This window comes from Equus przewalskii, chromosome 24, assembly GCF_037783145.1.
Source record: "Equus przewalskii isolate Varuska chromosome 24, EquPr2, whole genome shotgun sequence".
Lineage (NCBI taxonomy): Eukaryota > Metazoa > Chordata > Mammalia > Perissodactyla > Equidae > Equus > Equus przewalskii.
The window spans coordinates 11,700,660-11,722,678 of NC_091854.1; the positions used below are offsets into that span (position 1 = coordinate 11,700,660).

Below are 22,019 nucleotides of genomic sequence, written 5' to 3' on the forward strand. Positions count from 1 at the left end.
GTTTAAGATGTACTCTCTTAGCAACTTGCAAGTATATAATACTGGACTTTTGACTATAGTCACCATGCTCTATATCAGATCCCCAGAACTTATTTATCTTATAACTGGAAGTTTGTACCCTTTGACCAACATTTTCCCATTTCCTCCACCCCTTCACCCCTGACAATCACCAGTCTACTCTCTGTTTCTATGAGTTCAGGTTTTTTTAGATTCTACATATAAGTGAGATTATACAGTATTAGTCCTACTCTGACTGACTTATTTCACTTAGCATAATGCCCTCAAGTTTCATCCATCTTGTCACAAATGGCAAGATCTCCTTCTTTCTAGTACTGAATAATATTCCATTGTATATATATGCCACATTTTCTTTATCCGTTCATCCATGATGGACACTTAGGTCATTTCCACATCTTGGCTATTATAAATAATGCTGCAATGAACACAGGAGTGCAGATATCTCTTCAAGATAGTGATTTCATTTCTTTCAGATATATACCCAAAAATGAGATTGCTGAATCATATGGTAGTTTCATTTTTAATTTTTTGAGGAACCTCCACAGGTTTCTCCACCATCTTCCATACTGGCTGCACCAATTTACATTCCTGGCATTGAATTCTTGAGAGTGGGGAGTGACAGCAGAAGGAGCCTAGGGGCACCAGTGGAGAATGCAAACTGAAGTCAACATCTCCTGTTGCGCAGATACTCCCTTGGTTTCCATTGCTCAACTGTGGGAACTATACTTATGCGTGCAAACAATGGAAGCAGCCCATTTCGCCTCCAGTCATTGTCTGAGTTGGTAGATGTCCCCCTCTAGGGAAGCTTCCACGTTGGATGTGGCCCTCCCTAGCTGGTTAGAGAAGGTTTCCTCCTGTGCTGCCAGCTCCTTCTGGGCTGTACCTGCCAAAGCCAAACCCAGGGTGGTACTCCAGTCCTGGGCTGAGCAGACTGCTTGAGACACTTTTCACAAGCTCCATTGGTGAGCTGAGGCTGGGGCTGGTGTCCAGGCACAATGAGCCCAATTGCTGCATTCCCCCAAACAGCTGCCAAAGAAGAAGGGTCTAGGGATACATACGAAAGAAATGGGAAGGTCAGACACATGCCAAGAGTGAGAAGGAAGAGAAAGAACAAAAATAAAGGTGAGGCTGTGGGGCAGGAAGCAAGCGACAAGAAGCCATAGATGATTCACAGAGCACTCCAAGAGGTCTTGAGAAACTCTAGATAGAGTACACCCACGTCCTGCCTCCAGGCTACAAAGATAAAAAAAATGCTTCGGAATTGATGAGACCTTTTTTCCTCTTTAAAATATTCGTAGATGGTGGGTACCATCTCCCTTAGCCAGTTGCTATGTCTTATCAAACTAATGGTTGAAGAAGTGCTTCCTTGTACTAATCAAAAGCCCTTTGTTTTAATGTTTCCTCTGGCTTAGTCACCTGGGGAACATGGGGCCACTGATGAGTGATAAAGCAGGCTCCCACCCTAAGATTAGTGGGCTCTTCCTAGTGATTTGTGACACACAGCGTTTGCCGTGGTTCATTAATTCTTTCAACAAGCACTCAATAATTGCCTATGATATTTAAGTCACTCCTACTCAAAGTCAATGTTAATACTTCTCTCTTAGGCCAGTTGTTTGTAATATAACAAAGTATGTTACAAACAGAACTGCTTCTTACAGAACCAATGTTATACAGGTGAGTAACTAACGTGAAAAGCACACACATGGACTCTGTCCTGCTAAAAGTAAGATGCCCTTTTTAGAGAATCTGTGTTCCAGATTCCTTGTGACCGTCCCTCTGGATCTAGTCTATCCCTGGACTGAGGACGTCTTTCCCCAAGTTCCTTTGTGACTCCACTAGATTATTCCTTATTCAAACAAAGTTTGCTTTCCTACAAACTCTACCAGGCACCTAAGAAAAAAAGAGGGTTTTGTTTTGTTTTGTTTTCACTGCCCATCCTTTGCCTTCTCCCACCAGGTCCCATGTTCTGCCTGAGCTGAGCCCCATTCCTTTCTGAAGTGTTCTGACATCCCAAACAAGATGCCATTTCTGGTGCCCAGCTCCTGCTAGAACTAATTCTTTTCTTGGTTTCTATACCTGGCCTTCGTCTCCCACAGAGACATCAAGGTGTCTGTTTCCTTTGCTTCACGGTTTCATCCAGACCCTGAAGCCAGCCTGTCCCCTGATGGAACCAAAGGCATCTCTTGTCTGTCCATTGCCAATGAGCTCTTAGCAGCAAGACCTAGTCAGTTTATAATTGTTCATTCATTCCTTCAAAAATATTTGTTGGGGACAGCCCCATGGCCTAGTGGTTAAGTTCCGTGTGCTCTGCTTCGGCAGCAGGATTCGGTTCCTGGGCACGGACCTACAGCACTTGGTGGCAGCCATGCTATGGCAGCAACCCCCATACAAAATAAAGGAAGACTGGCACAGATGTTAGGTCAGGGTGAATCTTCTTCAGAAAAAAAAATAAATTTGTTGATTATCTCCTCTGTATTATCAGACACTATAGATACTAGGGCAATAAAAGAAGGAAGGGAGGGAAAGAGGAGGAAAATATTGAGTCCTTGTACGCTAGGAGTTTACAGTCCAGCGGAAGACAAAGGAACAGATATTTCTAATACACCATAATTAGTACTATAATAAGAGAAAACACGGCTTGCCAAACAAGCGTGAAGACCATCCAACCCACACTCAGATCCCACCCAAGAGATAACACACAGAGGCCGATGGGGTTGAAATGTCAATATTAACAGAATCTTTTTATCCCACAGTATTTTTTTAAAATGTCCTTATTTCCTTCCTCTTGAGTTTGGGCCATAATGCACCAAAATGATCATACCTATTGGTAAATCGCCACTTCCCTGATTGCCCCATGCCTTTCCTGCTCTGCCACACTGTCCCCTTCCCAAGGCACCATCGATCCTTTACTCCCTAGGCTGGTGCCTGGCATGGCAGGGACTCCACATCCTGCTCTGTACTGGTTGTTCAACATGCTCAGTGTCACCTTTGTGCTGTCATGTTTATCGCTCTTCTCTGAATCTTTCTACACAAGTGACAGAGATCACACTGAGAATAAATTGATGGAGAGATACATGCAATATTTGCTTTAAGAGTAATTTTAAATTTGTATTACAAATTCTCTTTTTACAATACAGAAATTTCACATTGGAGTCAATGTTCTAATATTTGGGGGGTTGGTGATCTCCAACTAGTGTATAAAATCTGATTTGCTAAACCTCCCTTTGTCCAGCCAAACACGTCCAGCGAGCCTACCGTGGTATAAAAGGGATCCACTCGATGCTTGTACTGCTAGCTTCAGTACGGTTAAAAAGGGAATTGAGCAGAATTGGGGTTGAAGGATTTGCATTGATACCTTAACAAGAAAAAAGTTGCAAGAGACCCTGTTTGTTGTTTTTCTGCAGAAAAACTCTGGGAAGTTGGCTAGGGCTGTTGCTGGGCCACCACTACTTAAACCCAGAGTGTACACAGAGGAAAATTTCAAAGTGGAAAATCAAGCCCTCAAAATACAAATTTGTATTTGATGTAAAGACCTTTTCAAATTAGCATACCTGATCCTAAGACTGTGCCTGAGACCAAAGGTATGGAACTTGTACCTTGGCCCCAAGACTTAAACCTTCTGAAGAAGATCCTATTTGGTTTGGCCCTCTCATCAGGTCAGGTTACCCCAGGAGTCCTGCTTGGTTCTTATAATAGTGCTTCTTAAACTTCAGTGTGAATCAGAATCATCTGGAAGGCTTGTTAGGTTATAGCTTGCTGGGCTCCACACTCAGAGTTCCTGATTCAGTACGTCTGTGGTGGAGCCCATGGAATTCATTTTGAATATGTTCCCAGGTGCAGATACTGTTGGTCCAGGGACCACACTTTGATAACCACTGCTTTACAAAAGCCACAGTACAACTCATTGCCAGTTTGCAATGCCCATCATTTTTATTGTCATATATTGAGTTTTTCTAGACTGTGTAGAACTTAACTGAGTAAATCAAAGAGAAAATATAATTTGGCAGTGACACAATTACTAAAAGGTTTACAATTCTATATATCCTTCCAACAGCTGTGTTCTGTATCCTCTTCCTTCCCGATGGATTTGAAAAATTCCATAAACATCCTTAAAGTCTTACTGATCCCCGATGTTTGCATGGGCCTCACCACCCCATGTTTCACTGTGGTCACCCCGGCCTAAACCATCACTTCCTGTAAATGCTCTCACAATAAAGGAGTACATATGTCAGCCTCGCAGGAGTCTAACTCAGAACTTCTCCGTCAACACAGACTTTTGAAGGAGAAGAAAACTAAGAGAAGCAAAGTAGAACATCTCTTTTGGATGGATTGCCTGATTCCCTCTAAGCCCAGAAGAATTTTTTGCAGCCTGGGGCTTATGAAAATCTGCTTATTTGCATGATTTTACTGGGCAAGCTTTTGAAAGCACATCCTTTCCTGACGAAGCCATCCCTTTGTCCGCCTTCTCTCATCTTACGTACGAGTGCTTGCTCTCTCAGTGAAATTCAAAACACTTGACAAGCTTTATATGTTCACTGGCTTTAAGGGCTGAAGGCACAAATATTTGACTTCTGCATGTGCTTGTTTATTAATTATAGGTTAATTTTTATTTGAATCACGATCTATCTGCCTGCACAACAACGAGCATGTACATTCATTGTGATCACTGTTTGCATCAGAGAGCTATTAATCAATCATTAAAAGTTGCTTCATATCATGCACAGAAGATTATTAATGTCTTGGTGTTGAAAAGCTTACCTGAGCTGATGTTTTCAAAGCTGAAACAGTTCATCACATTTGGCATATTTTGGGTTTTGCTTAATACACAAGGCTATCTTGTCCAAATGAAAGTATCAGTGACAAAGATCATGCCAGGAATATACTGATGGAGAGATAGATGCACAGAGAACGCGTCTGGTTGAAAGCATCCAAATATGTTTCCATCGGAGAGAATCAGTAATGAAGACGTGTATTTAAAAGAAGCTGGGATAGTTTCATTTTCAAATTTAGTGTTTAGGCCAAGATATTTCTATTTTTAAAAATCCCTATGAATATTTTTCATTTCCTATTTTGCTGTTTGTTCATAGTTTCACAGCTTTTCAGTGTCTTGGATGGTTCCAGGTGGGAGATATTTTCCAAGTTCTAACAATATGCAGCATTCAACCTTCTAAGGAAGACTTATTAAATTTTTTTCATCCGTCTGTCTCTTCAGCAGTCTCTCTGTGCCATAAAAATAAAATAAACCATCATTTTAAAAACCGTGAGCCACGTCCACAGCCTCAGAGGAAGCCTTATCTGGTTGTTAGAGCAGGAGACTGGCTCTCCAGAGCCCTGGGTACAACGTTTTGCTCCACCACACGCTCTGAATTTGTCACTTACACTTCCTGTACCCCACTTTTCCCATCAGCAAAATGAGGACAATATTATTTCTTAAAAGTGCGACAGGAATGAATATGTGTTGGTAAAGTGTTTTGAAGTCCTCTGATGAAAACAGATAATGTGGAACCAGCTCTTTGACCAGATCCCTATTCCCTGGAGCCCAGTGGGGATTAAGGAAGTATCTGCTTTCAGAGGACTGTGAAGGGCGAGACCCTGGCCTCTTATTTTGATATTTCTCCCACAAAAGGAAACAGATCCTTAAGTCTTTGTGTTGTGTTGTTTTTCTTTGTGTTTGTTTTTACCTCACTAGCAAAAAGGAAAATTCTGGAAGATCTATGGGCTGCAATTATATACTCTCTGGTCAAGAAAGTAAAGCACACTAGCATATCATCTCTGCCACACAGTGGGAGAATTTCCAGATCTTGTCAATTTGTTAACATGGGAACATAGTCTTTTATAAAGAGTTGAGCAGCATAAGGAAGGTCTGGAAGAATTAAGTTGAAAAAAATCTTTTCCATTTCCCCATTGAGAATATTGGGGCTGCAGAAATACGCTCAAGACTGAAGGGGATTGGAGAGTACATAGCTTATTCTAGATACACACACACGCACATCTATACTCATGGAAGTAAAGAAAATAAGAATTAGGAAAAAGAGAAGCACTCTTACTGTGAAAATCTGTTTTCTATGATGTTTTTGGAAATAGGGAAGGCAAAGACCTTCAGGAAACATTTTAATGTTATACAATATCCTATCTATTGTCTAGAGGCAATTTGACAGCTGGGAATTGAAAAGACCCAAGTTCAATTCCTCACGCACTGTCCTTACTGATGACAGTCAGCGAGCGTCATGACCCAGTTTATCCTGCAAAGCTAAGATTGTAATGATTTAATGAGTAGATATCAGCAAAAGTGTTATTTTTGTTAACCTTTGTTCCACAAAAAATAGGCAGTGAGAAACTTGGAAAGAGGGTAAATCTTTAAAAGTCTTGGTATATGGAGGGAAAAAAGGCAAAAGTTTATGGAATACTCACTAAAGCCGTATAAGTTGAAAGAAAAAAATAATAGTTCTACTACAGAGCATAAGTAACGTACAAAATATTGATTTAGGATTCTCCTAATTGTCAATATATCATAATGTAGAAAAACAAAACAAAGTCAGTGAATCACAAACTGTTAGCTTTTGGATGGAACCCTAGCAATCATCTAATTTAATGCTCTAATTTTACCAATGAAAAAAATAAAGCCTAGAAAGTGACTTGCCTAAGGTCACTCAAGTAATTAGTAGCAGATGGGAGAAAACAATTCAGATTTTATGAATCTGGATCTATTGTTTTTCCCACCATACCACACCACCCCTTTGAAGATCATTCCTTCTAAGAGAGTCAGAAAACATAACTACATAGTCTTAGCTCTGAAATTCTGGTGTGCCCACGAATACAGGAATGTTCACTCTCAGATCTTCTATTAAAGTTTTTTCATTAAAGAGTTCCTGTTATTTACTTTGATGTAACAAAAAATAAGCACAGTTACCTTTAATAAAAAGGCTGTCCTTGTTCTTCAGGGCACAAAGCTCGGAGACATTTCCCATCCGTCCTTGCAGTTACACATGCCCACGTGCTTGACTTCCAGCCGACAAAATGTGACAAGTGATGCATGCCAGCTCCCAACCTGATCTGCAAAACCTCCCACTAGCTGTCCGTCATGTTCTTGCAACATTCACCACCTTGATGCAAGTGAGGATTGTGACCTTAACAATCACAAGTTGAAGGTGGTAGAGCCACAAGATACACGGAGTCTGGATCCCTGAAGCCTGACTTTGAGAGAGCCACCTCACTCATCATCAACATTCATTTTAGACTTCACATAGGAGAGCAATTAACTCCCTTCAGGATTAGCCACTTAGATATGGGGATGTGTGCACTGTATCAGCTAATGGTACCTTCACTAATATACAAACTCAAGCACAACATATTTACCCAGTTTGCAAGTGCTTGGATAGCCTTCTTCCATCTGCAGTGGGCATGTGGCATTCTTCATAAAACCGTGATAAAAGCCATATAGATTTAACATTATCTTTTAAGAGAGCTCAGCACAACATGAAAATAATTCTATTGTTGATGGCAATGAGATACATATCTAAATATAAGACATGGATGATTCAAATGAAAGGAGTAAAAGTTTTAGGATGTGTAGATAGTTTTAAATCAGCTAGAGCTGCCGTATGGTTGCCTCATGCTTTGTATTTCTAATTACATTTACAAGGAAATTTGGTTGTCGAATTAGGTTTTGATCTGACAATTCCAAAGTCAGATGAATTAGTGGACTAAGCAAGAGTTCACAGCATCTGGATGATTTGAAATGATGTGTGCTGCAAACGGAAATATGCCATTTGCCAATGCCCATTTGAATAAAAAGCTCTATATCTTCTACAATCAAAGATATTGCAAAGATAAGCCTAAATATAGAAATACAGAGACATATGTGTGACTTCAGACACAGGAGGGTGGATTTTTGTGACATGTGTGAATTGTCTGTTGGAAGCCTTTTTGTTTTCTTTTTCTTACTTTTATCTTCTGCCTTCCCTGTGGCAGCTCTGCTGTTGGGATATGAACAGTAGCCATGTTTCTCACTCTTTAGACATGTTTTCTTTGGGTCCAAGGTTCATTCTTCAGCCTTAATAACTGGGAGAATTCTTAACCTAGACCACAAAATTGTATTATTATCCTATGAGGTTAAAGTCCCCTTGTAGCTATGCACACTTAACTTCTGACCTTAAAGAGATTTTACATATGTAAAACTCTCGACAGGGGAGTCTGAAATCATCCTCAAACTAATCTATGCTGTATTAACAAATTGGAATAGATATTTAGAAAGTACAGTGGCAAAATTTCAACTCTGTGGCTATTAAACCTAATTTGTCCTAAATCCCTGCTGGTGGATTTACATCTCCTGTCTCTTTGGAATCAAAAGCTTCTCCAGAGGATAAACTAAAAGAAGCTGAATAAACATCACCAGACTGAATGGATGGCCTGTTGCAATTCTGTCCTTACTGAGGCATCAAGCAGAAGGCAAACTTTGAGAATGAAAAGTGCATCACCAAGAATTACTTCAGGGAAGCTTATAATAAATTCACTGTGGTGTCTCCTTATAGTTATTTTATGACAGTAAGAATCACATCGTACAAACATACTGTGGCGAATTAGCGTCTTCTTTAGTATTTAGTGGGATGCTTTATTTAAAGACATGAGGTGAGTTCACCTAAATAGAAAATTGGCCCTGTGTCAAATGGATGAGAATCTCAAGGACTGAGTTCTCAGTGCTTCTATTCAGTATCTCCCAGGAAGCTGTGGGACTTTATTTAGGAAACCCTGATTGCTCCTAACTTTGGTCTTCCTTCTCAAGGTAAGTACCTGATTACATTTCAGAGAAGAATGTGGCAAAAAATTCAAGCTTGTTTGGAACAGACAATTTTACTTTCTCAACCAAAGGTTTATATTCCCCCCAAAAAAGGTTTCTGAAGGTCCAAGTGTCTTTGAGGCATACACAACCTATAAACAAAGGATTCTTCTACAAGGGAGCCCCAAAATTGCCCACGATGAGAATATCAGAAATACCATGACCACAGAGTTAATTTTCCATAAAGAGTTGTTGGGCCTTTTCAGAATTTCTCCTTGTGGTTCATTGTTTATCAAATCTTCATTTAACCTATTGGAAAAATAAAAAAGCACAGCTGCATACTCTGGCTACCCAGAAACTGTATATCCGTAGCTATTTACTAGAAGTTTTAGATGATTATATTCGGTATACTTTCTGCTGCTTAAAAACTGAATCTGTCACAAAAACACACGGCACCATGATGGTATTTTTGGTCAAGGAGCTAGACCACTGGGCTGGACGGCTGCCCACATGGACAGTTACGTGTGACTGATGAAAGCACAGCTTTCCTGCTGTTCTGAGTGTCAGAAACAGGATCCCAGACAGGAGCCATCCTGAAAGGATATATCAGAGCTGATACTGGGTACTCTGGGGAAAAGGAAGAATGTCTACTTCACTGAAAGAAAGGGGTATTCATTCCTACTGTCTAGAATTTATAAGTTAAGAACTGTGTGGCTACCTCAGTCTAATTCTAAAGAGATGGATGTAAAGTCAACTGCCTTTTTTCTCATTTGCTAGATATTATCAAGTCCTTCTAAGTCAAGTTTTCATAGCCAAGTCTACCTTCAGCAATGCCCCCTTAAGAGAAGGAATATATGAAAATCCACTGTATTTATATATATTTTAGAAGCAAAAAAACTAGAAAATCAACTTTAAAATTACATTTAAAATAACATTACGACCTAAAATACTTGGGAATAAATTTAACAAAAGATCTGCAAGAACACTGTTCTGAAAATTATAAAATATTGCTGAGGGAAACTAAAGAAGACCTAAATAAATGAAGAGATATAACCTAGTAGCTAGGAACTGAATTATGTCCTCCCAAAATTCAAATGTTGAAGGCCTAACATCCAATATGACTGTATTTGGAAATGGGGCCCATAGGAGGTAATTAAGGTTAAATAAGCCATAGAGGTGGGGCCCTAATCTGGTAGGGTAGGTGCCTCAAAAGAAGAGAAAGAGACAGTGGAGTTCTCTCTCTCTGCCATGTGAGGACACAGCAACAGTAGCCTTCCCCAAACCAAGAAGACAGACTTCAGCCAACACCTTAATGTTGGACTTCCCAGCCTCCAGCACTGTGAGAAAATACATTTGTATTGTTTAAGCCACCCAGTCTGTGGTATTTTGCTGTGGCAGCTTGAGCTGACTAAGACAGTAGTCTTGAATTTAAAAATTCAATATTATTTTCAATACTATCAATATTATTATATTGAATATTAATATTACAAGATGTCAATTCTCCCCAAAATCTCTTAGAAGTTCTGTGAAATCACAGTCAAATACATTTTCATTGGCAAGAAAAGGATTTTTTTCCAGAAGTTGACAAGTTGATCTAAAATCTACCTGATGACAGAACCTAGAAAAGACCGAGTGATCTTGAAAAAGAAGAGCAAGTTGAAGGACTCCCCTTCTCTACTGATTTAAAGATTTTCTCTAAAGTTACAGCAATCAAGACAGGGTGGTATTGATGAAAGGGTGGACAAGTAGGTCAATGCTACAAAATAGAGAGCCCAGAAGTAGACCCGCAGATACCGGGTCAATTGGGTTTTGACAAAGGTGGTAAAGCAACTCAGTGGATAAAGAAAATTGGTGCTAGAACACCTGAATACCACACGAAAGCAAAAAATGGACATTGACCACTACTTCACACCACACACATTAGTGATTTGAGATGGATCATAGACCTAACCATGAAAACCAAAACCATAAATTTTCTAGAAGCAAATGTAGGAGAGTATCTTCATGACCTTCATATCTAGAAAACAACTGTTTAGAAAGGACACAAAAAGCACCAATCAGGAAAGAAAAGAATGATAAATTGGACTTCATCAAAAATAAAAACATCTGCTCATTAAAAGGCACTGTTAAAAAAATTATTCTCTCAACAGTCTCTCCTTCCCCCAATCCCACCGTATGTGTGTGTGTGTGTGTGTGTGTGTGTGTGTGTGTATCTGGCAACATTTATCCAGCATATATAAAAAATTCTTACAACTCAATAACAGGCAAACCATTCAATTAAAAAAAAAAAGAAAAAAAGATTTGACCAGATACTTCACAAAAATTCAGTAAGCACATGAAAAGGTGTTCAACATCACTCACTAGTCATCAAAGCAATGCAAGTTAAATCTCAATGAGATTCCTCTTCATACCCACTACAATGGCTAAATTAAAAAGACTGATAACACTAAATGTTGGCAAGAATGTGGTATAACTCAAATTCTCATACATTGCTGATGAGAGTATAAAATGGTACAATCATTTTGGGAAAATGTGTGGGAGTCCTTATAGAGTTAAACATAAACTTACCTAGCAATTCCATTCTTAGATATTTGCCAAAGAGAAATAAAAGCATATGCTTGCAAAGAGACTTGTACATGAATGTTTATAGCTGATTTACTCATAACAACTGAAAATTGTAAACAACCCAAATGTCATCACATAAGAGAATAGATAAACAAATTGTTGTATATTCATACAGGATAATTGTATGCAGCAATTAGAAGGAACAAACTACTGATGCATACAATAATGTGGATGAATTGCATAACCATTATGTTGACTCACAAGCAAGACACAAATGAATACATACTGGATAGTTCCATTTATATGAACTTCAGGAAGAGACCAAACTAATCTATGGTATCAGAAATCAGAACAGTGGTTGCCTATGGGGATGAGGATTGATTGGAAAAGAACACAAGGGAAATTTCTGGAATGTTAGAAACATTCTATTTCTTGATAAGGATGTTTGTTGCATGTGTGTGTATATTTGTCAAAATTCATAGAATTGTGCACTTAAGATCTGTGAATTCCAATGCACATATATTTTATCTCAAAATAAATGCAAAAGAGAAAATAGTGAAGGAAATGTACACTAGAGAAGACCTAAGCTGCTCCAAACTGTAAAATATGTCAATTCTGCCCTGTAAATATCCTCTGAGCTCACTAAATATTTCTTCTTCCCCCTCATCTCAGGGGTCTATGTAGTCTCCAAAAAGCAAGCCTATCTATGACACATTAAGGTTACAGAGAAAAAACACAAAGGCCAGGAAGAGAGGAAATATTTCGTTCTAACATTGGTCCCTCCTCCTTGCAAATATTTAACATTTTTCAGGATTAGGCGTATCTCTTACCGGGTGATGATGACTAATGATGATGATAAGTCATTAATATTTGTATAGTGATTTATAATTGACATAGTATTTGTAGCATGTGAGAGTAGGTATGCCTCAGTGCTGTACTAAAATCTACACCCTTCATTCATTCATGCTTTTCTCTAGGTGTTTTAGCCTGGTTGGACTGCTAATATTTCCAGCTAATGAGTGAACACTGAAGAATGATTTAAGAATGATTTGCTTATCCATATACTTGTACCTAAGAATCAAAAGAATTATTTCCACTTTCACTTTTACAATCACAAAAATCAATTCTTCCTCAGTCCTTGGATTCTAAACTTTAGAATTCGGTGAGTTGAATCATACCAGATGGTTCGGTACCTTAGGCTCCTTTTTGTTACTCATTTATTCATTGAACAATTATGTATCCACCAAGTACTGTGTGCTGGGCATTTTCTAGATGTTGGAGTGTCATAGTAAATAAATCCAGAGTCGTTGCTCTCAAGGACAGTCTTGTAACAGAAATTTAAATAATACAATACAAGGACAAAAGTGTAAATACGAGCATTTCAAAACGTCATGAGAGTCCAAATGAAGGAGGTGTTAACTGGCCATACCTACCTTGAATCTCTTTGGAATGAAGTAAGGCTTAAATAAACAAGGAAAATTACACATATTGAGGTAGGGCATCATAGAAAGCATCAGAGACATTATATTCAAGTCATTCTTGAAGAAAAGCATAAGTTAGCCAGGATAAGGGTTATGTAAGATAGGAAGGAGATTAGGGTAAAAAAACTACAGGCAGAAGAAGGGACATGAACAAAGGCACGGTAGCATAAAGGACCAGGGGAAGTCCATTCTCCAAAAGCACTGGGTGAATAGTGGCAAAGTGCTCAGTGTAAGAGAGTATATGCCAAGAAAAGGAATGGGGTTGAAGCATGAGGGACTTAAATGCCAGGCAAAAGAGCCTGGAAGTTATTCTGCAAGCTAAGAGGAGCTGCTGCGAGTTTAAGCAGGATACTGATGTGATCAGAGGAGCACATTAAAAAGATGCCACTGGCCTCAGCATACAGCAGTGATTCTCAGTCAAGGTGTTTCTGCACAGAAGTTGCATCAAAAACAACTTTTGTTAATTGCAGTCACATTGATGCAGTTTTGAGTGACATACTATTTTTATATATGTATTAGAATAAACTTAAGATTATCACTCATTCACTTGTTTCTCATTCATTCAGCTTTATAACATGGATGCTGAGATCCTCCATGCTCTCCACCCTTCTCCACCCTACTCTGTGCCCTGCAAGGCTGATCTTTGTGGACTGTAGACCACGTTCATGTGCTCCCTTGTTTTCTGGCTTTCAGCTGGCTTAGCACAATAGGGGCATGGGCAGGGAATTGGAGAGCAAGATGAGAACGAGGTCAGGATGTTTTTTTCCCTCCCACCCTTCCGTGCCAGGTTGGTTGCCAGCGCAGGCTGGCTGCATCCCTCTACTGAAGGCCTCAGCTCCTGTCAGGTGGTTCTCTCACACAGCTTTCCTTCCAAGTTCCAGCCACTGTTCCAGTAATTGTTCCCTCCTTTACCCACTCAGCCAAAGGGTGGTAAGTGTTCCCAATTCTTGCCAGTCTGAGATCCCATGTGACCTTTTGCTCCTTTTCCTAAATTTTACCCACACCCTAGTAAATAGTCCCTTTTTTAAATCTTCCTAACTCACTCAGTTTAAGTGTGCCTTCTATTTCTGCAAGGATGCTGACTAATACACACACATTTCACACTTAATATGAGCCAAGAAGTCTTCTCAGCCTTGAGAAACAGCAGTGAAGAAGACACAGTCTCTCATGTCTTGAAGCTTAAATAGAAAAGACATTCAGTGAAAACTAAACACATAAACATAACTTAATGCTTAGAGATTTACGTTCTGAAAAGAAAGGCAAAAAGAGTAAGCAGTTGTGAACCACAGGGGTTGGGTTTAGGGACTGGCTTGGGGTCCTTCTTTGGATGGAGACCTGAGTCAAGTTGATGTTTTTCCCTACTAATCTTAAACCCGCCCATATTCCTGGCACGCTTTCATGATTGAGGGTGGAAAATAAAGAGAAAGGAACAGACACACGATATAATTAGAATGCAAATCTCACAGAGCTTGAGACCTGCCTCTGTCGAAAGCTGACTTCTAGTCAGGATTGTTGGATGGTGGCATTGTTAATTCAGGGAGAAAGCAAATGGAAAAGTTGATTTGCTGGGAAGATGATAAGTTCAGTTTGGGATATAATTGAGTTCAAGTTTGATAGTCCAATGAATATATCCATTTGTCAGTTGAAACTATAGACATGGAGCTAAGGGGGGAAATTGGGACCAATGGTATGAATATGCATTCATCTTCAGCAATAAGTGGTAGGTGACTCTTTGAGAGGAAAGAAGACTGTACTGGGAGGGTGCTCCAAGGAGAAATGAGCCGAAACCAAAGTAACATTTAAATGTGTGAAGAAAAAGAATGAACCAGTAAAACAGAGTGAGAAAGAATGCCATGAGATGCAGGAGGAGAAAGAGGAAAGAAAAGAGTCTCTGGAAACACAGAAGAAATTTCAAAGGTGTCAAAACTGTCTGGAGTTATGGTAACGTAAAGAAAGAACAGTGTCCATCAGATTGAATATCTGGAAGAGTTCTTGTTGCACTAATCAGAGCAATTTCAACAGAAAGATGGGAACAGAAGTTGGGTTACTTTTTAACCTGAGAGTGAGAATTTGAAAGTAAAAGTTTGTCCCTGTAATTTGAAGAGCTGTGGCATTGGAGTCAGACAGCTGGCTTTGAGCTCCTATCCTATCTGTCCTCTCAGTGTGTGGTTTAAGCAAGTCACTTAATCCCCCAGGGTCTAAGCTCCTTCCTCAGCTGAAAAACAGAAGTAAGACATTTTCCCCCACCCACCTCGTGTAGTTTCAGAATCAAATGAGTTAGGTTGGTAAAAGCACATTGTTAACTGTAAATTGTGTTCTGTAATGGGAGTTGTCTCACTTTTTGCAGTGAGCGATTTCCTGAAAAGTTGTACAAGTCAAATAGTAGTCAATGTTTCAAATTAGTTTGCTATTTAAAGAAACCTATGGTGAATCTTTTGGAAAGTAACAAACCCTTTTTAATGTGAACAATCATTCTGTAATATTTTCTTTCTTTCTCTCTTTCTTCTTCTTTCCTGTCCTTTTTTCATTCTTCCTTCCTTCCTTTCTTTCTCTGTTTCCTTCTCTTTTTCTTCATTTTACCTGTATGGTTTCTTATCTTAGGAAATGCAGAACACAAATAATACAAAGAACTAGTGTCTCTTAGAAAGGAAATTGTAATAAATCGAGATGGGATGGGACAAAGAATACAGACTGAGACAAGCTTAGAAAAAGAGAGAATACCTACAACTATAAAGAGAAATAAACTGTTCTTCAATTGTCACCCCTACCAATGCCACAGTGGCACACAAGGGTAACAGCCTTTGAAGTGAGGGGCCATGAACTGGCTAAGAAACAGTCGTAGGCATCAGTAGGGGACCTCAAATATCAATAAGGGAAAAGTAGAAAAACAGAGGAAAGAGTCTGAAAAGAAAATCAGATAATAGAAACATAAATGGGAAAGAGATTGGAAGAAAAGGAGAGGAAAAGTGAAGAAAACACAGCGAATGAAATTGGAAGAGGAAGCCACAAACTTTGGAGGTCAACTGGAATGGGAATCGTGACTCTGCCACCTCCCAGATTTTTGTCCTTGAACAAATTATGCAACCATTCTGAGCTTCTTTCCTCGTCCATTAATGTAGATAGACATACACACTTTATCATGTGGTTGTGAGAATCAAACGAGAAAGTCAGTGCCTAGGAGATGGTCTGAGACACCGTACGGATGCACAAACAAGTAGATGTTAAGATTTTCTGATTAGAGGTCTTTGTTTCCCCAGTCTCACGTTGCACACTGAACACATAGACCAGAATGAAAGAAGTCTTATGGATGCAATGCAGCCAGCAGCGTGCCTTACACTACAACTCTTGGGGTATTCGCCCAGCCGTGAGAGGGACTCATTCAAATATCTAGCATTCGTTTTCTTCTAGTCCCCTTCTCTACCTTTACTAGAAATTAGCAACTCTTTCCACTGCATCTGGTTTAGAGACTGAATACTGTATGCACTGAAAGCTACAGTCATAAACCGCTAAAAATTACCACATTATTTATTCAGAATCGTCAGCTTCCCTGCCTCTGATGACCCCACATTATCACACTCTGAAATTAGAAACCTGCATTTGCAATTTGACTGTGTTGGATCTGGGTTTTCACAACATGTAGTTTGCACTGTAATAATACTTATAGATCTTTCATTTTTCTACAGAAATTAATTGCCTAAACCACAATGATTTATAGTCACACTGAACATGATTATTAATTTTCCTGATGATTATACCTGTGGGCGGCAACAAATCTACTTGTGATAGACCTGCCTTTGAATTGCTGCTAAAACTAAAATGTCCATAAGGTAATAACAACTAATTTTTACCTTAATCAACTTACACTTAAAAGAATTTAATATAGGGCACTTGTGCCTTGTGGGGAAACTTGTTTGAAATATAAGGTGCTGAGTTATTTATGAGAATAATTATATATTTGTTACTCTAGTTTGTACTGGGAAATCAGGATCTGAAATGAGTCTGAGATACATTAAAAAATATAATGAACTCAGAGGAGTTGTACACGGTAAAGAGCTTTTGCACTAAGGTAAATCTATAACCTGGCATAGCTACTCTGGTTATGAAGAAAAAGATTATTAAAGTTCTCGGAACTATGCTGTCTTTTTTTTCTTCTCTTATCCTACTAGTATCTTGAAGTGCTATCACTGTTAACAAGAAAAGCAAGACATTTTATACCTAAGAAAACAGTCTTGTTCTTCCTTCCTCATTATTCATCCTAAAATTATTTTCAAAAGGCCTTGCTCTTGTATTCCAATGAGCACAGGTTCCCATCAATTACTCACAATGCAGGAAAAGAGCATTGGTTTGAGGAAATTGAACCCAGATCATGCAGCCTTGTGTCTTACAAGCACACCCCGCTTCATTTCACAGTACTGGGGTGGTTCATTCATTTCTGTAGATTTGTTTCTCTCTATTGGGATACAAGTTACAAAAAAGAGAAGGCGCTGATTATTGGTTGATATGCATACCCTATATACTTCTGCATGTTCAGATCCCAGAAATATTTAAGGCATTTTTCCTGATTGGTGGCATTATGCAGTTATGCAAATAATCTGTTATATCTAGGCACATTATGCCGTTATGTAAATGATCTATTTCATTTATATTTCTCACAGAGTAATGGGGTAAAGAAGAAGTGCTCTCCTGCATTTCCCCTGGTTTTTAATGAGTTGTTCAGCTATATTCAGCTGGTGAGCAGTCTTGGGATTTCTGGGCCGGTGTGGTTAGCCTTTCTGTCAGATCACCACGACCTGTCTCAAACTTTCCTATTCAATTCAGCAAATATTTCTTGAACGCTTGTTGTGTGCAAGGTAGTTTGTGTAGGTAAGGATGACCCACAGGGGCTCAGGTCTTGCTCAGGTAGACTCTGGGAGTGATATTCCCTCTCTGACCACCAGGACACATGATGATGGTCAGTTTAGCTCCATCTATTCAGAACTTCTTATCCATATCGGAAAAGATTTTTAAAATTCAAAAAATATTTTTTAATAAAAAGGAACAATTTAGAATGGCTAATTTCTTGTTGTGCAATGAAATATGCAGAGTAAGCTAAATAATTTAAATATATATATGACCAGACACAACAGGCCACAAATAAGATACTAATTTAACTACAATATCATACATAGTAGTCTACTACAGTCCACAGGAGCTTAGACCAGGTTGATCATTTCCTTTTATCAGGACTGATATGCTAATTGTAAAGAATTTTCAGCTTCTCTGTCAGCAACCGTTCAACATTTATTGATTCATTTTCTTTTCTTTTTTTTCTCCCCAAAGCCCCAGTGTATAGTTGTATATCCTAGTTGTCTGTCCTTCTAGTCCTTCTACGTGGGACACTGCTGCAGCATGGCTTGATGAGCAGAGCACTCAAATTTAACCGCTACTCCAGCGGGCTGGCCCCTATTGAATCATTTAACAAAACGTCTTGAGCACCTACCCTGCACTGGGGTGCCGGCCTTCATGGAGAAGAAAGATTAATCCCAAAACACATGTGCAAACTGTCCTAGGAGCCAGGAAAGAGAAGGATCTGGGCTATAGAGTGTCCTTGTTAGGGAAGTCAGACAAGTTCCAGACTTTGAGGTTCCAAGTCTTTTTCAACGACGTTTAGCTGTAACAATATGCTTTGATATCTGCCACACCTATCTGTGCAAAGACTGGCCTCTATCTCTCAGGATAGACAATCTTTAAAATCATCCTGTTTCTTCCCTCCGTGGTGGTTGGAGTGAATGGGATTTTTAAAAACTCCTCTGGCTGTGGGCAGAAGTAGAGCAATTTCTTGTGTGAGTACTCCACCAAAAATCTTTCCTGTTCTTAAAAAAATAATAACTCTAGCGTTTCTTCTTATGTAATATTATCTTTGTTGTTTAACCATTTCATGAGCACTCATATCTGTTGAATCAATTCTAAATACTCAATTTGATGATGTTACTCAACTCCCCTTGTAAGTGGAGGATCGTACCTAGGAAGATAAACAAAGAAAAGATAATTCTTAAACTTCTCTTGAGTCTACACATTCTCAGTAGAATACATTGGTCATTAACTGCTTCTGACTATAATTCAATTCAATAGCATTTGTTATGTATGGAAATTGTATTATTGTTCCCAGCTGTTCACTCCCCCGTCCTTGTAAGAATATTCTACGTCCAATCTATTGCCATAAACTTACAATGCCTTCCTTGAGAGAAGTAAACTCCTCCCACCTAGTATCAGGCTTGGTCACGTGACTTGCTTTGGCCAATGAAATGAGAGTAAATGTCAGCTATACCCATTCTGAGAAAAAGTTTTGGGATCTTACTGTTTTCTTCATCTCTCTTTTGTTCTTTTTCCTCTACCAGAAGAATGGCGTAGCCCAGAGGAGGCTTGCTACTTCTGATTCTGGATTCTGAAATGCAAAAGTCATAGGAAGCAGAGCAGAGCCACAGCCAAGTGAGAAACAAGCTTGTGTGGTGATAGCCTAAGCGAGTGAAAGCTGATTGATATATTAAATACTCAAGGTATGGCCCAGACTCTAAGCTAAGAACTAGAGAAAGGACCGCAGTCCCTGCCCTGGAGGGGTTCACCATCAGACCACTCACTAGTCCTTGTGCAGAGGTTTAGGGACAAGGGAGATGTCAGAGGCCACAGTGAGTTTGAGTCATTAAACTCACACACACAGATTTTAAATGTTTGTAGGAAAGGAAGACACACTTCCTAACTCCTTTCTCTCTAATGCAAAATGCAAATTTTAAAAAGAGTCGATACGATAGACAAAACTAAATTTAGAAAAACAAGATTAAAAAGTAGTAATTCCCTTTTGATTATGCAATTTCTGTGTTCCCTACTACTTCTTTAATTCTAAAATTTAGCAATTAGGATTAGTAGCTCCTTGATTGTTTTCATCTCTGCACCCCAGATAAAGAGAGCAATTTGCTCAATTCCTCTGTGAATGCTTTGAGTGGGGCCTGATTTTAGATCCCAGAGTTGACATCTAGTATTCCCAAGGTCCACTCTTTGGATCTGAGCTAACTTTACAACCCTAGCCTATGGCTGCCTTCAATACGTGCCTATGACGTCTTAAGAACGGAAGGCCATCAGCAGCCCAAGCAGAAAACCTACCAATTCCCAGAACACAACATTCTGCAAGTATAGGTAAACATGGCGAATTTACAATAGTTGGTGAATTCTAATAGCATTCTTAGATATTTATAGATTGGGATAAAATGGCCTATTTACAAGCCAAGGGATCCTGGAAGAGCTGCAGTACTGTGGTCCTATCCAGGCACTACAGAAGGTTCTGATCAAACCAGTTCCAAGGCTTGTTCTAATATTGCAGAGCATACTTGTTTCTGATATATTATTTTCATGAATTATCTCCTTATACTTTTCTTTTGTTCTCAGCATTTCAAAGAAAAATCACAAGTTATATTTGTAGTATTTCCAGGTTAACCTCTACAATGGAGGACATTTTAAGGGAAAGAAACAGAGGTGTAGAGAAAACACTAAAGGTAATGGCAAAAAAAATATGGAAAATTGAGCGAGCATTTAAAAATGAGAAAGTAATCATTTTAAAGCGTGTTATAAATATGAAAACAAGAGGAAATGTTTGCAGAGTTAGGGACCTAGAAGAATACAATGACAAGGGGAAAAATGGAAGTGAAGGTAAAAAGAGAAAGGGTTTAAAGCAAACAACTGATACCTGCTAGAGGAAATGTTAGAGAATGGAAAGTCAGAAATGAGAAACTAGAAAAGCATTGATTTTTTTGTTTACTATTATCATTACATTTTGCCTTTTTAACTTTTTATTAGTGTAAATGGATAGTACAACAATACCAGTATTGCATACTGTACATCATTCTCCAGGTTATATTACATATATAAATCTGGAACAGTATTGGATGAAAATGCACCCAAAAGGGAAAACACACATAAAAGTCAAAGATAAACTATAACTTGACAACGTGAACAAAAAAATCATCTGTTCCAAATTATACACCCTTAGCTTTCTAATGCCAACTTTAAATTATGTCTGCCGTTCTCATGCATTTTCAGACTTGTTAAACAGAGTCACAAACTAATATTTGTTTTGATATTTATTTGAAGGAAAATCATCTCTTGTTGCAGTTGAGTCAGTGAAGGTGGTGGAGTCATACAACCCCACACTTTGACAGATGGAGATGGTCCTTTCTACACACGGACTAGCTCTTTTGGACTTCTCCATGCAGACTTTCCCTACATCATCTGTGGAAGTGTTCTCTGCACATTATTTCCTCTTGTCTCAGGGAATTAAATTCTTTCCTTTGGGAATAGGTTTTGTTTTATCTAAGAAAAGGATTGAGGCATCAGTACCCTTCATGCAAGAAAGAAAAATAAAAGATTCTTTTGCCATATCTGTGCTTGGTCTTTCCCTGGCCAGGCTGAAGTTTGCTGTCTTCAAAAGTAGGAAGTCTTTTGCAGAATAGGCTGCTTGCCAGATTTAGTCTGGGCCTCATGGGCCTGAGATTTACTGTTTTTAATCTTTTTTCTGATGGGCATTCTAAATACCTGTTTCATGCAATGTTTAATTTCAGCACAGCAGGTATTAGTGTATCCAAAACTGGGAATAAGCTGCCTGTTTCCTTGTATGATGAAATGCCTAAAACACAGCTAGGTTTTTATAGCATCTGGTCCTCTATGCCCTTAACAGCCAGTGCCTGTTCCTTTAAAAATGTTACTTTCTATGGATTCCCCTGACCATTTCTAAGATAATTTTCCATAGCCCATCTTCCCCACAAAGAACGTGAAACTCGATATCTGTCTTCATTTGGACAGGTTTTGAACTGAGACTAACACACAGAAGAAGGATTTGGGGCTGCTTCCCTTTAACAAGATGGCAGCCTGAGGACATCAGAGAAAAACAATCTCTCTAAATGCTTCTGTGCAGATGTTGATGACACAAAGAAAAATTATCTCCAAAATCGTCAGCAACACCATTAACGATACCTGGTTAACATTTACATAATCTAAAGAAATGTCCAATCCTTAGTGTTCAAACAAGAATTTACCTCCATGGGATATGACTTGTGAAGTTAATGCAACAAATAGTAAACTAATATGCTCAGTAAAATATTTAAAAGAGAAGATCAGTGCCTTTTTAATTGCTCCAGTAAGGTAGGCCAAAG

General features: G+C 38.9%; 1 long non-coding RNA gene across 2 annotated transcripts in view; it reads right to left on the minus strand.

The window, feature by feature from the left end:
- LOC139079132 (uncharacterized) overlaps nucleotides 1-7,025 on the minus strand; it is a 29,849-nt gene extending 22,824 nt beyond the window's left edge. The window contains exons 1-2 of one of the 2 annotated variants that reach the window (XR_011532464.1): nucleotides 6,929-7,006; nucleotides 4,777-5,238 (exon numbers count right to left, since the gene is read on the minus strand). This is a non-coding gene — a long non-coding RNA (uncharacterized lncRNA). Of the gene's footprint in view, nucleotides 1-4,776; nucleotides 5,239-6,928 lie in introns of both variants that reach the window. The other variant, XR_011532465.1, reaches the window with a different exon arrangement.
- Nucleotides 7,026-22,019: the final 14,994 nt, after the last annotated feature.